Source organism: Narcine bancroftii, chromosome 6 (assembly GCF_036971445.1).
Source record: "Narcine bancroftii isolate sNarBan1 chromosome 6, sNarBan1.hap1, whole genome shotgun sequence".
In the NCBI taxonomy this organism is placed as follows: Eukaryota; Metazoa; Chordata; class Chondrichthyes; order Torpediniformes; family Narcinidae; genus Narcine; species Narcine bancroftii.
Window position 1 is genome coordinate 198266412 of NC_091474.1, and position 13329 is coordinate 198279740.

The window sequence follows — 13329 nt, forward strand, 5'->3', positions numbered from 1 at the left end:
GAAGTGAGATTGGACTGTGAATCAAATAACTTTTCTGAACTTACACACCCATTACATATATGTATGCTTAGAATTAGAAGGGGGTTAAGTTAGGTTATGTTAATAGTAATAAGTTAAGAGTTTGATCCTATTTTCATGTATAAAGATAATTAAAAGCATCTTTGTTTAAGTAACCATTTATCTTGGCAAATTTCTATTGATGCTGTATTTTAGGGTCCTCTGGGCCCTTCACAAAATAGGTACAGGCTATGTAAAATCACCCAGTGAAGACTGTGTTAACTGTTTGGGGTTGAATTCTGCAATAAAGAGGAAGAAAAGCAACATGGCCTCTTGTGCTCTCCAAGCTCAGGTGTGTGATTTTTTTTGTTGATGCTGGAGGGGTTGGGTGGGCAGAGCACCAATAGACCTTGATAGCATTGCAATATTGCTAATGTACAAGCAGGAAGCTGTGATGTTGGCTGGATTGTACAGTGAAGCTCAACTTTTGCACCAACACTAGGGAAGGGACGAAGGTGATTGGCATGTGTGAAATTGGAGTGAAAAGCTCTGAATGATGAATATCTTTCTCCTTTTATTGTTGCATGCCAAGTACTGAATTTGCAATACTGAACTGACCAGCAAAAAGGAAGTTTGCTTGGGGAGGGAGAGTTTGAAGAATCTGCATGTGTCAGAAGTACCATTCATGGTACAGACGAGAAGGAAAAAGCTTCACATCAGTTAACATTGGACTCTCATCTCATAATAAAAAGGAAAAGGTAAGGCAAAAGCTGGAGACCATGCATGTCATAGAATATTTTTCCGCTGGAGCTGGTCCAGTTATTTTTGATGTTAAGGCAGGTGACATCATTGAGATCTGCAGAAAATATAAACTAATAATCCACGCAGAAGCCAAATCAGACACGTGCCCTTTTAAATGTGAATGATGAATTGTTTGCTCAGCTAGGAGAAGGCAAATCTTTGCATTCTTTGGCAAGCCCTATACTTGTCTGGAACAGAGCAGAGAAACAATATTGTATGAGCTATGCATGAAGGAGGATAGAGTTTTTTTTTGAGGGGTCCATAATGAAGAGCAGTTATTCTGAGCCAATTAGGTGAAAGGTGTATAAACTTAAGTTGCCAATTGCTTTGTCTAGTGTTCAGACAAGAAAGATGGTTAGAATATATTTAAAGAATGTGAATAATCTAGCTCTTCTGAATGCCCAGTCATGGACAAACAAATAGTGGTCAAGGTTAAATGTGAATTCTATAGGACTTTCTATTGAAAGTGAATAGAAGTAGCTATGATTGTAGTAAAAGCACAATGCTGGAGAAACTCATCAGCGCACTTTATATAGCAAAGGTAAAGCTACATAACCATGGTTTTGGGCCTGAGCAAAATGTAGGTAGGTGCCTGAATTAAGTGCTGGGAGGAGGCACAAGGGGAAGAGCAGAGCCCCACAGGCAAGAGATAAGGGCATATTGATGGAATGGCAGTTTTTACCTTCAGGTGGAACATCGAGGCAACTGCAAAGGCAACACACCAAGGTTTTGCATGTCATTGAATACTTGATCAAATTTCCATAGATGCACTGTGTAAAGAATACTGACTGGGTGGACTACGGTCTGGTTTGAGAATTCAGGTGCCAAGGATCACAGCAGATAACAAACAGATATATCTATGACAGGCTCTGACCTCCCATCTGTTAAAGAATTCTATGTGAGGCGCTGCTTCAAGAAGACAGCAATGTCATAAAGAACCCCCATCACCCTGGCCACAATCTTATTTTCCTGTTATCTTCAGAAGCCTGAAGTCCAGTACCTCCAAATTCAGGAACAATTTTCTTTCAACAGTCATTAGGCACTTGAATTTCCTGCTATAACCATAAATTATTGTACTTTCATTTCATTAACATTTATTCTTGCAATAACTAATTGAATATTTACTGTCTCTTTCTGCACTAAAGTAATTCAATGCATACTACTGGAGTTTTTTTTTACAAAAGCACCCTTTTTTTGTTGCAGCAAGTGAGGATTTTGGAGCAAAGGCCCTTGTGTGCATGACAGTAAACTCATCCACATTATCACCACATTGAATTTTCAAAGTGGAAAATGTTAGATTTATTCTGTAAACATTGCAAATTTTACCAATCTTTTTAGACTTCCAAATTTATAGAGGAGAAGATGGAATGAAAAGAAACCTATTGCAATTCTATTAACAATTGCCCCTTGTGTATGAGTGAGCAAAGAAGCATAATAATTAAGCTGCAGAACTAAGAAGTGTTTTATTTTGTTTCAACAACACTGTTGTGATAGATTGCAGTGAACTCTTTTACCTTTTGGTTATATCATTAAACATACTAATCTATGTATTTTGATTGTCTAAAATTCTATACAATTTCATTAACCAAATTAAAGAGTAAATTCAGAGTGCTTATTGCTATAATCTTGAATTTACTGGTTACAACGAAGGATATATTGCTACCCTGAGTTGGTTGAGTGTAAACAATGACAACTATTAATGGCGAGCTTAATGTAAACTAAATTTGCATAATTTGTTTGAAAGGAAAGCAGTAACCATTGAGAGAGAATACTGGAAATCAAGTGATAAGGAAAATGTTGCAGGAAGTCATTTGACTTGTGCATAATTTTTCTCCTATGGTGCTATTTATGGGCCGTTAAAGATTTTGTTATTTTCTAAGATTATGATTTCATTTCATAAATATACTACAACATAAGACAGGGTGTAATTAAAATAATACAATGATTTCTGAGAATTAGTGAAATGATCATTTGTGTGAAAGTTATAATATGGTGGAGGATTACATATTCTGTTGATCCCATTTCGAGTATTTTTCTTTCCTTTAAAATATCAGGTAGGTGAAGTTAGCTGAGTGTAAACAGAAAATGATTAGTGGATTATCACACTAGCGAGGCCAGAGTTGAAATTGTGGGGTGGGAAGAAGGAAGCATGCATCAAAACATTAATACTTGACATCGCAGAAATGTTAATCACATATTTTAGGCAGGCAGAATATTTTAATGCCTTATCAGGATTCCAGTGCTCCAAAGCACCTAAAATAATATCACTGCTGAAAATTATTAAAAATGCAAATTATTCCTTTCTGTGTAAGAAATAACCATCCCCTGTGCCATGCTTTTGTGACATGGAGATCTCCCATCTAATAAAAATTCTTGATGAAGGGCTCACGTTTGAAACATTGGTTACTCTTGCCGTGAATGCTGCATGACCTGCTGAGTTTCTCCACCGCATTTGTGTATTGTTCCTGCAGAATTAAATGAGTTGGTGGCTAATCAACTGATTATGATAGCAGAACTATTTTGGGCAGCCTCCACATCTGTTTTCTCTAAGCTTAAAGTTGTTCACTCTTCTCGCTTTTAAACTTTGCTTAACCTTGAGGGGCTGGACCACATACTTGTCATTGCACAAAATAGGAAGGAAAGACCTGCCATTCCCTATTTTTGTGATGTGGCTTTGTGTGCTGAACTTCCTGTGCTAGCATTGCATTTTGATTCCAGTTATCCTAACATCAGATGCTCAATTGGGTACCAAGAGGCTTGAACTTCTGCTTGCAAGAATGTGTCTCTACCCATTTGCACTTTGCTTCTCATAATTTTTAAGCTAATGCTATTCATCAATATGATGCAATCTACACCCTCCAACCACAACCATTCCCTTCCCCAAAATGGGCAGTTGCATCTAAAGAAATGGAGCTGTCCTGTGGATTCCTGGAGATTACCAACAGACCTGTCACCAGAATGTTTTTACCTCTTGTGATTTTAAAATACCACTGTGAAAACTTTATACACCTTTTGCCACCCAAGTACACCTGTGAAGTGGTAATGGAAGGAACTTAGCAAATCAATGATCTAGATTATAAATGCACAGTAAATTGAATGTATAGTTGGAAGAAATGCAGTTCTCCTCATTTCAATTCTCTGCCCATAAGAATGCACAAAAAGAGCATGTCCTAAGCAAAAACAGATTGGAGAATGATCTCTTTTTTTTAAATGATGTGGTATCAAAAAATATTGTTAGTTGATAATTTTTCCCACATGCTGAGAAACAAATTAAGTAATTGCTTTGGGCACATATCTTTGCATTCTGCCTGCTCTGTTTAAAATATATTTCCCTCATTCCAAACTGGTGCCAAGTTTGCAAGCCCTCTTTATTCAAACTTGGTACTGGAAGGATTAAGATAAGTTGATGCATATGTTAATTCTTTCTGTGTTTTACTGTCACAAAAGGGCACTTGTGAGAGTGATGCCAAGAAGACTGGCCTTGTAGTCAGTGGACTTGTAGCAGGAATGGTCACTGTGCCACTGATGGAGAATCAGTTGCTCATTTGAAAGATTGTTGTAAGATCCACACATCCAAAGCTCTTGCAAATACCTTTGTTGTGTTGCCATTAATGGTAAAGGATGGGGTTTGGGCATCTTTGATTGAAATTTGTTGATTTGAATAGCCTTTAGAGGAGTTCTGCATGTTAGCATTGTAAGGAAAGAAACTTGCAGAGGTTGATAAATTGAATGTTTAATGTGCAAATTGGAGAGGAAGTTTGAAAGAGGATCATCTTGCACTGGAACTGCTGTAGTGATATTCCAATTTTAAAATACTGTTACTGAATGGAACTTGCATTAGATTTATAATTTTGGTCAAGTATCTGCAGACTTTTTTGAGTTTTTCTTCAATGAGCTTTAATTTTTCCCATTTTATTTGGCTTGAGATTCATGAGATGTGTTTTGTCATGTCATTTCTTTTTTTTAAATTTTTTATTTTTCACACCATAAATCACATTAGCCATGATATACACTTTTTCTTTTTCACACATTTTAATGTGACCTTGATTTTACTTTTGACCCCAAAAAGCTTGCTTTTATATGAAGCAGCAATTGCTTACACAAGAAAACCCATTGAAGGGAGAGATTTTCAGGATTGTAAGCTTAAAATGGAGACCATGTCAATGTGATGTTGACACAATTGCCACTGTTGATAACACTCGTTCTTGTTTCATTGAAAGTAGATCTGTATAATATCGGGTGACAGATTTCTCATAGCAGAGCAGATAATGTGGTTTATGCTTTATCATTTCAAAAGAATGTGAAGTAGGTTCAAATGCTCAGGCCCTTGAGCCAAAATAAATGACATAAACACTTTTACACAGCTACTGAGCAGCACAAAATTTCAGGGTAATTTCTGCTTCGGTGGCAGTGTAAAAATGTTGGGATGGAAATTTTTATGCAAATTCCATCTCGTAGTTTTTCCACGTGTACCCCTGCTCAATTTTACGGAGCAGCTGCAGTGTAAATTGACCACAGCCATTCTGTAAGAAACCAGCCTAATGGTTACAATGCTCCCCCTCCGACAAACTCCGTAACGGAGGAAGGCTGTGTAAAAGTGCCCTTAAAGTGCCACTGTGTAAACAACCACATTGGGTCACACTGGAGGTAAGTATGCCAATTATTTTTTGGAATAATTCCAGTTTCTGTGTTAAAATACCAAGTAATGACCAAAAATAAATAAGATTGAAAGAGTGCAGAGAAAATTTGCAAGTATGTTGCCAGGCCTTGAGGAGCTGAGTTACAGGAGGAGGTTGAACAGGTTAGGACTTTATTTCCTGAGTGTCATAGAATGAAAGGAGATTTGAGAGAGGTGCACAGAATAATGGCAAGGTAACTGCTGTAATGGATTTGTGTTGATCTTTATCAAGTTAAAATCTTTAGTTATAAAATATATATTTGTTAGTAAATAAGTTTGTGGGCTGGACACAGGGTTGCACACAAGACACATCGCACTTGGAATACACTTGGAAGTGATGTCATTTTCAGAGTCTGTCTTGGAAAGGCAGAGCTAATGGAACTGAAGTGGATTTTAATTGATTCAAGAACAATGGAGTGTTTGTTTTATTAAAAACTGAAGTACTCAAGAAGAACTATTCAAGGAGGCCATCTGTTTAAACAAAGATAAGGTTTTGCTTGTAGTCATCAGCAGGTCAGGTAGCATCAATGGAGAGAAAAATTGTTTCACTTTTATCTTTTTTTAAACTTAAGATTTTATAACATGAATAAAATAGAAAGTTACAGTAAAAAGATTAAACATAAGATAATAAAAATTACAATACTACATCGGCAGACTAAATAAACTAAACCCCCCCCCCCCCCAAATTAGTACATAACATTAATGACCTAGCTCACTTTTATTTTTAATCAGAAAGACAGATTTGAACTTTCAGTTTATATTAGTCTAGCCTCTAGATTACCAGAGCATGCCACAAGGTCAGTTATCTTCTTATGATGTATGTGACTGATTATTTTGGAATATCCTGAAAATTTTAGAGGGTTTTCCACTTGTTGTTATGAAGAAGACGATTGGATAGAGGGAATGATGATTTAATGGAGCTCACAGTGGTATTTGGTCAAAGCTGAGCTGGCTTTGCCATGTAAAACATACAAAATGCACTCTAGTCTTCTGTGGTTTGCATAAATTATTTGACCTCCATTGTGAGTCCCATTTCAGTTTGTTCATCATGTAATGGACATGAGTTAGTCTTGTGCATTTTCTGACCCCAAAGTTTACAAGTGTCTTGATTATTTTTGGACTGTTTTACTCTCCCTTACAAACAACACATATTGAAATGATAAATATTACCCCTTTTACTAAATAAACTAGATTTAAAAATTGTTGGAAGTAAAATATTTATTGAGGCGATCCATCACCATGATGGATCTGGTAATAGAACGGATCAAAACGCACCTCCCAGAGACACTGGACCTATTTTCTATTCACCTCTAGAATGAACCGATTCACTGATGATGCTATAGCCTTGTCTCTCCACTCCATCCTGTTTGACCTGGAGAATGACACCTTGTACGCAAAGCTGCTGTTCCTTGACTTAAGTTCAACGCTTAATAAAATTGTACCCCAGAGGCGGGGGGGATAATTATCCTTGTTTGGATTCAACACCCCTCTCTGAAACTGAATTTTGGATTTCCTAATGGAAAGACCACTGTCTGGATTAGCAGGAGAACGTTGAGCACCATCACGCTGGGGACTGGTGCGTCTCAGGGCTGTGTGCTCTGCCCACTCCTGTTCACGCTGCTGACCCATGACTGCATTATTAGATCCAGGTCCAACAGAGACATGAAGTTTGCAGTGGTTGGACTCATCAACGACAAACAATGAATCACGCAACAGAGAAGTGGTGGAAAATCTAGCGAAATAGTGCAAGAATAGCAACCTGAGTCTTAATTTGGAAAAGACAAAGGAGATGGGTTGGAACTTAAGGAGAACTAGAGACAACCACCCTCTGCTTCACTTTAATAGCTCAGTAGTGGAGAGAGTAGAGAGCAACAAGTCTCTCAGAGTCTGCTTAGGAAATAACCTATCATTTGTCAAGAAGGATTAACAGCAAATGCACCTCCTTAGAAGGCTGAGGCAGTCAGGCTACTGGCCACCATTCTGTCAACTTCCTACAGGAGCTCTATTGAGAGCATCCTGGTATGGTTGTTGTCAAGCATTGGATCGGAGGTCAATCCACAGGACCATAAAAAAAGTGTCAGAAAGGATCACTGAGGTCTCCCTCTTTTTGTTAGACATTCAACATGCTAACAGGCCATTTCAGCTCACGAGTCCATGCCACTCAATTAACCTACACCCTGGTATGTTGAAGGGTGGGAGGAACAGAGCTCCCGGGGAAAACCCATGCAGAGATGGGGAGAACGTACAAACTCCTTACAGACACCATAGGATTTGAACCCCAGTCCCAACTGCTGGTGCTATAGAGGCATTGCGCTAATCGCTACACCAACCGTGCTGACTCGACCGCACTCCCCATCAATGTGATGTACGGGATTCTTGTTTAAAGAAATCTTGCAAAATCTGTCACCATGCACACGGCATCTTCCAATTACCAGCTTTAGGAAAGAAATAAGATAATATTAGAGGCAGATCTACCACTTATTCCCACAGGCAGTGAAACTACTGAATGACTGCTGAAGTGCTTTAAAAAAAACTCTCCATGACACAACTATTTATGAATAATATTCATTTTTAATCTATTTATCCAAGATGTATGTAGTTTCTTGGTATATGTATAATTTGTATCTGTGTTTGCACTGTTTTTGCACCATGGACCGGATAATATTGTTTTGTAAGATTGCACTGTTATGAATGGATGATAAATAAATTTGAATTTGAGTACAGGATTTTTTTCATTGCTTGGACTTGTTTGTCTTGTAGGTGTTCAGTTGAGTGATCAATTGTTTTCTATTCCATCCATTCTTTCACCAAGTGATCATTTTGTATGCAAGCTAAGATGCTGAGTATTAATTCAACTACCAATATCCTAATTTATTTTGGGTTCTATTCACATAGACAATGACCCTCATTTAACCCCCATGAACTGCAGCCAATGGATAGGATGTCAGTGGGGAGTGAGGGATATTATTTCAGGCTACATGGACTGATTCTCTGCCGACTGCTTCTCAAGATCAGCTAACTCAGCTCAGACATCAACTTTTCCATTCTGTAGTTTAAATAACAGATTTTATTTTAATCCTTTTTGTAGATCCACAGACCCATCTGTGGTGGTGTATGAACAATAAAACCTAGCTTGAAGCCAGATGCTTAATTTAACCTAGAGAGACAAACCAATGGCATAACGTGGGTTTGTCTCTCTACGTTAAATCTGAAAGATAACTTTTTAAGTGGAAATTGATTCACAGCATATTTACAATCCTTGATCTTTGAATGGGAATTTTGGGAGCATGTAACCATTGCTTTCTATTTTAATGCCCCATCTCATAAAGAGAACAAAGAACTTGTTTCATGAGAAATATTAAGCAGAAAAGCATCCATGAATACTTTTATCATTTTATTTTACCTTTTGAATGAAACCAGTGGTTTCGACCTTTTTGTTTCAACTCACATATCACTTTAAGTAATCCCTATGCCATTAGTGCTCTGTGAGTAGTTAGGGATTGCTTAAGGTGGTATTTGAGTCGGAAGGGAAGGTTGAAAATCACTGTTCGAGACCCAATTGTTACTGAAATATTTTGCTTGAGGAAAATGGTCATTGGCCCATTTCCTTTGGAGTTTTGGAACCGTGCACATAATGAGTCAATTAGGAACAATTAAAACAGTAGTTTTGAAACTTTTTTTCACCCACTTATGGCCTAGGGATTACTTAAGGTGGTATGTGTCAAATTTGCCTCTAATGTAATCTCTAAATTTCTCAATCTCTCAATCACTGTTGTCTGCTGAATAACTGCAAAAGATCAAGCAGAATTTGGATTGGAGATCAGGAATCTAGTTCGGTGGTGCCCAAGCAAGAACCCTGCTCTAAACATCAAGGCCGAGAAATCTTAGGGTAGGGGAGCCTGGGCAACAACATACTTGTCTGCAGTGATGGGAAGGAGATGGAGAAGGTTAGTACCTTTCTGTGCCTGGGAGTCCAGGACTTCTCCTGAAGCATGTCAAGGCAAACCAAAATCTTTACTCTTTAAGATGTCTGAGGAGATTTGGCATATTGTCAAATAGTCTATCAAACATTTCCAGGTGTAGTGTGGAAAGTATATGCTGACTGGCTGCATCATGGCCTGATTTGGTAATTCCAGTGCCTAGGAATTTGGAAGGCTGCCAAATGTAACAAATATAGTGAAGCCCACCACAGGCTCTAACCTCTCATCCATTGAAGAGACCTGTGTGAGATACTGCCTCGAGAAGGCAGCCAGCATTGCAAAGGATCCTCATCACCTTGATCACAATCTCTTCTCACTGCTTCCCTAGATATGAATGTTCAGAAACCTGGTCCAGCACTTCTAGATTCAAGAACCGTTTGTTTCTAACTGTCATCCAGCTATTGAGCTACCCTCTCCCCTACCCACCCTCACAAAGGACATTGCTGGTGTTTGGCCACATGCAGATAGGCACAACACAGACTTGGAAGAGTCTGGGATGAACTGACTGACAGATGAGTCAACCAATCACTGCATTCTGGTGTTGGACTCCAGGGCTTTGGGAGTGGAATCCACCTCTGTGATCAGTGTCAGCCAGACCTGACAAGAAGACTGGAATTTGAATGGTATTCCAATGGAAAATTAGCAGAAATTATTTTGCTTACTTTGCTTTATGTTGCGCATTATATCACAGAGCAGCAGCAATGGAAATTCACCAAGGCAGTTATTTATTTCTTTTAAAACACTATATTTATTAATAACTACTCATAATATAACATGAATCAAATCAATCCAACTATTGCAAATGTTCTTGTATGGGGGTGTGTTTGTGTATGGAATACCTAAATCATTACATCTTAGGAGGCACAATTCTGAAAAGTCATTCCAAAGTTCCGTCTTAGAAATTCATTGTCAAAATACAAACTTTTAAACTGCTGCACAGAAGTAATCACAAAGGAGATGGGAAAGACTGAGTGACCAGACTGCCAAAAACTCACAAATCCTCATCGAGTTTCTTCTAGAGAAATATCCTTACGTACGAATGGTTGTCACAACTCCTCACTTCCTTGTCTAGGGAAACAAAACAGATGACTTCCACGATGCTCCAAAAATCGGGTATAGGTCAATCAAAATGACCTTTCCTTTGGTCGCAGGTGGATTCAATAATTCCCCTGACAGGGAGAATCAGGCAAATTGTCTATTATCATACAGAGTCATTCCTGCTCAGTGTTCGATGAGATGGCTGCTGGACATCAAGTGTTGTTCCTTCAGTTTTCCACTCACTGGACTCACCAACTGGAAAAAACACCCAATGTCCTCTCCTCTAAAATAGCAAACTTGGGTACAGCCTGTATTAGCTGATGCCATCCAGTCTCTCCAAAGCTGTAAATGGTTGCAGCCTGTACTGGTCCTTAAAGTGATACAGTAAACTAAATGGGAGCTCTTAATATGCATTTTACATTTGTACTATAATGTTTTTAATACATTTGAAATTACAAGATTAAAAAATACCAGCTGAAATGTTACTTAAATGTCCAACATTTTACAACTAACCCTAAGCCTTGATGGCCATTAGAGGAGGCTGTATGGATGTTACTAAGAATGGGACACACCACTGTGGTGGTGAAGTCCTGATTGACCTCTGTCTCATTGCCTTACTCCTAACAGTGGAGAGTTGGTTCATTTTGGTCTAGGTAAATGTCAAGGTCTGGATTTCCTGAACTGGCCCCAACCAACAAGTTGAATTTAGCTTATTACGAGTTCAGTGAACCCATATACCAGCAGCAATAGAAATGCACCAAAGCAATGGTGACTTAAACAAAATTAGTTTTGTTCTCTGAGTGTAGAACAACAAGATCAACACTTAACTTATCAACACCAAGTTATTTACACAATCCCTCCCTCCAACCTAATCTAAGTACAAGTGCGTGTAATGTGTTTTCAAGAAAGTCCTTTTTACTCGCCAATCTTCCACTCTCCACATTTTCAAGGCTACAGTTTCCTGTAATTTTCAATCCTGTGCATGGAATCAAACAGTCATTACGTTCAAGCAAACTTCAGTGCTTTACTTAGAATTACCAGGCAGGAAAGTTGTGGAGGGTTACAGAGAGATAGTTGTTGTTTGATGGACACCCCAAACAGGAGCGTCTTCCAGAAGAAACTTGTCTTCTTTCCAGGTTATTCTCACAGATTTCTTCTCCTCTTTGCCACACTTGGAAGACCAGCCACAGAGAGTACACTCAGGCTTCCATATTAGAACTTTGTACAGTCTTGAAAAAGGAAGCCCTTTCAGCAGGCTCCTCTTCTGTCCAGTCCCCTCTCAGACCGCCTCCTGCAAACTGCCATCTCTCTCATTTTCTGCCCCTTCCCTCCTGATGTTCTAGGCAGTTATTTTATGGTTTCAGTTTGCAAATGTTGCAATTTCCAGGCTTTACAAAAATCACTCTGCAAATGTTTCAGTTTCTGGGGTGTGCTTGCACATGTTGCTAAAGCCCAGAACCTTCTGTTTGCATCTGCCCTTGGACTTTGCAAGGCCTTGTTCTGTCTGTAAAATGCATGCAACCTAACAGCTAACCCAATTTTAATCCTTTTATAAGCATATATTTAATTAACCCATTGTGTCACAAGCTTAACATAAGAAAATAGAAGCAGGAATAGGCTATTCATTAAAAATGATCATGGCTGATTTTCTTCAGATTGTATCTTCGCTTATATGCTGGTTCCCATAGCCTTTAATTCTACTTTTAAATGCCGATTGATTCAGCTCAATAACTTGTTTTGAATTCCCTTTATTCTGAGTAACTAAAACAATGTCATGTGCAGCTATATCAAATATGTGGAAAGTTTGAAAGCATTCTGAAATGTCATAGTTAAGTTCCTGCCTACACACACTGACCTTCATAATATATATTGGATATAATGGACTGCTTTGCCCATACAGATGAGTGTCATTTTACTATATTATATTCTTCACACAGAACAAAAGCTGTCTGTTGGGTTGTGAACCTATCAACCTTTGTTTTGACTTCCTCCACCCAAATGTCTTCTTTGAATAATTGGAAAAGTATGCTAATTATACATGGGTAATTTATGTGATAGATGTGGGGAGAAAAAATATTAACTAGTTCATCTTTACAAAGCTGATGAGGGCCAGAGCTTTGTGTAACATTGACTTTCCTCGAGTTACTTTACATTAGGCAACAAGTTAAACTTGATAATGTCTTATTAATTTACAAACCTATGGTTAAGAAAGCAAGAATAAGCATTGAAACAAATTTAACAAGTGCATGGTGATATCTCACAAAACTAACTGCATAAAGAAGGGACATTCAAAAACCTTGCCAATTTGGACATTGAGTAACAAGTGGTGTGGGTGGAATTCCATGGAATTTGTGGGAAAAAAAAACAATTGCTGCCTCTTTTCAGTATGTCGATGACTCATAGAAATAAAGCTGTTTAGGATATTATTAGTATGAATATTTAATTTGAAAAGTGTTTTTAATGCTCAATGGCCATAGTTTGTTCGGCATAAATTAAATACTGTATTTCCCATTGTGTGAAGCCTGGAGAGAGGGAAACAAACTCACTGTTTTGATTTGAGTGGTTTTTACTGTGTTCTTTGTTCTTGAAGATTGTGTACATGTCTCCCACACAAATTCAAAACTTGAAACTGGTAATCTTTGTGGAATGGTGCAGCCTTAGTTTTATTTTACAGAACAAAAATGGTGCATTAGGTTACAAATTGGGTAATGTGCCTGATACTTTGGGTGAAAAGATGAGGTTGAGGTTCATCACTGTTGCATGATGTGCTTTCAATTCCCTCTGAACGAAAAAAAAATCATGTTCTACCTCTTAGATCCTCGATGCAGATCATCT

General features: G+C 38.2%; 1 protein-coding gene and 1 long non-coding RNA gene across 3 annotated transcripts in view; one reads left to right on the top strand and one right to left on the bottom strand.

The window, feature by feature from the left end:
- LOC138736939 (uncharacterized) overlaps nucleotides 1-11930 on the bottom strand; it is a 46978-nt gene extending 35048 nt beyond the window's left edge. Inside the window, exon 1 of the long non-coding RNA XR_011340666.1 lies at nucleotides 11533-11930. This is a non-coding gene — a long non-coding RNA (uncharacterized lncRNA). The remainder of the gene's footprint in view (nucleotides 1-11532) is intronic.
- The window catches only part of me1 (malic enzyme 1, NADP(+)-dependent, cytosolic), a 536434-nt gene that overhangs the window by 252260 nt on the left and 270845 nt on the right, over nucleotides 1-13329 (top strand). The gene's annotated exons all lie outside the window — the stretch shown is intronic.